Raw genomic sequence first — 2,004 nt, 5'->3', positions numbered from 1 at the left:
TCCATTCCCAAAAAGACGTCAAACTCATTCAAATGTAAAAGCATTAAATCAGCAAAAAAGTTGTAACCTTGAATTTTCAGTGGACATTTCTTACATACCAAGTCAACTATAACACTGTGCCTAAAGGGTTCGTGACTTTGATGATACAATCAATGGAATCAATAGGTACACTAACATTAAAAAAAAGAAAAGGTACTAGCAATGACGTCAAGAGTCGAGGCCTCCTCTCATGCACAGATAGTATATGCTCCGCCACAAGCTCTCGCTTCACCTAACATGATCTTGACCAACCAGACCATAGCGTAGCAAGACCTTAATCTCTCATGATTGATCCAATGGACCTAGCTGCTAGCTTGACCCCCGGATTCATCAGACGTGGAGATAGATTAGGTAGGGCTCAGTCATTATCACTCGAGCTCGATCAAGTCTATTCGACTTGTCTTTAGCTCCACTCTGACTAACTCCAGCCGAAATGCTATTTCCAGGTTGTCAAACCCGTGTAAAAGTAGTAATAGATTTTGCATTTTGATCTTTATTAGGCTTATTTCAATCCGGACGATCCCTTTTAAAATGATCAGGGGGTCCACATATAGAGCATGTCCCATCATTAACCCTGCATACTCCAAAATGATATCGACCACATTGTTTGCACTTTGTCCTGTTGGTATTTCACACATTGCCTATACTAGCAATTGAAGGAGTTGGAGCTTTCTTGCTACTTTGTTTGAACGACCCTTTCCCTGAAACTCTGATGGTTTTGAAAATCTATCATTGGATTCCCTCGGCTTCTTTTACGAAGAACCAGAAAAAGTTTTAAATCCATTGCACTTGCCAAAATCGCGCGTTTTTGCCTCATTTCGTCTTTTGCTAGCACAAATTTCTTCCATCTTTTAGGCTCGGTCAGATAGAATCACAAACTCATGAATCTCTATAGCTCCAACTAACATTTTGATTTCATCATTTAATCCATCTTCAAAACATACACACATGTCTTCTTTTGAAGGTACAACCTTATGAGCATATTTATTAGACTGTATAAACTGTCTCTCATACTCGGCCACGATTTTATTCCCTTACTTTAGTTCAAGAAATTCTTTCTTCTTTTACTCTAGATATCGTTTGCTAATACACCTCTTATGAAACTCATATTTAAAGAAATCTCAATTGACAATTTCCTTCAGTACCACTGACATTAACGTGGACCACCACTGAAATGCCTCTTCTTTTAACAATGACCCTATGCACTCTAAACAATCCTTTAAAGAACACATCATTTCATCGAAAAACCTCTGAGTATGCTCTAGCCAATACTCGGCCTTGGTTGGATCATCACCCATATTACCACAAAATTCCACGACACCATATTTTCTAACTTTATCGATAGTAATTTTCAGAACATTGTGTTGAGTCAAACTTTAAGGGTAGAGGGAAGAAGTTTGTTGAACTGTTGAATTTACCTTTAAGTATGCCTCATACATATCGTGCATCATGTGGAGAAAAACATTCAGTGCCATATCTCTAGGCCTTGTAATCAGGCACATTTCAAGTACTACATTTATCAATAGCTGGAATAAAACTTTCTATCTTATCAGAATTTGTTCGATTGGATCCAGATGACGTCCTTATCTATATGAATATTTCAAAAATGATCAAAAGCCATCATACTATCATCGGTTAATAAGTGACATGTATTTCTAGACTCTATACATGCTACGTTCAGTCTGAGAACTGACTAAATCGTAGCTCTAATACCATTAAATGTAACACCCCTAACCCATCCCTGTCGCCTGATTAGGGTTACAGAGCATTACCGTAACATTCAGAAAACATTTAACCTTAATACATCTCAATACAATAATTAAACATTACTTAAGTAAATCACATTAAAATACAATCAAATATAAGCATTTTGTCCCTAAACCAAACCTTTGTGGCCTTAAAAATAGTTTAGAAGTAGTTCGAGACTAATTTGAAACAAACAGAAGACTTGGGAAAAAGTTGAAA

The sequence above is a fragment of the Gossypium hirsutum genome, chromosome A12 (genome assembly GCF_007990345.1).
Source record: "Gossypium hirsutum isolate 1008001.06 chromosome A12, Gossypium_hirsutum_v2.1, whole genome shotgun sequence".
Lineage (NCBI taxonomy): Eukaryota > Viridiplantae > Streptophyta > Magnoliopsida > Malvales > Malvaceae > Gossypium > Gossypium hirsutum.
The sequence above is the reverse complement of the archived record's forward strand: the minus strand, read 5'-3'. Positions refer to the sequence as shown.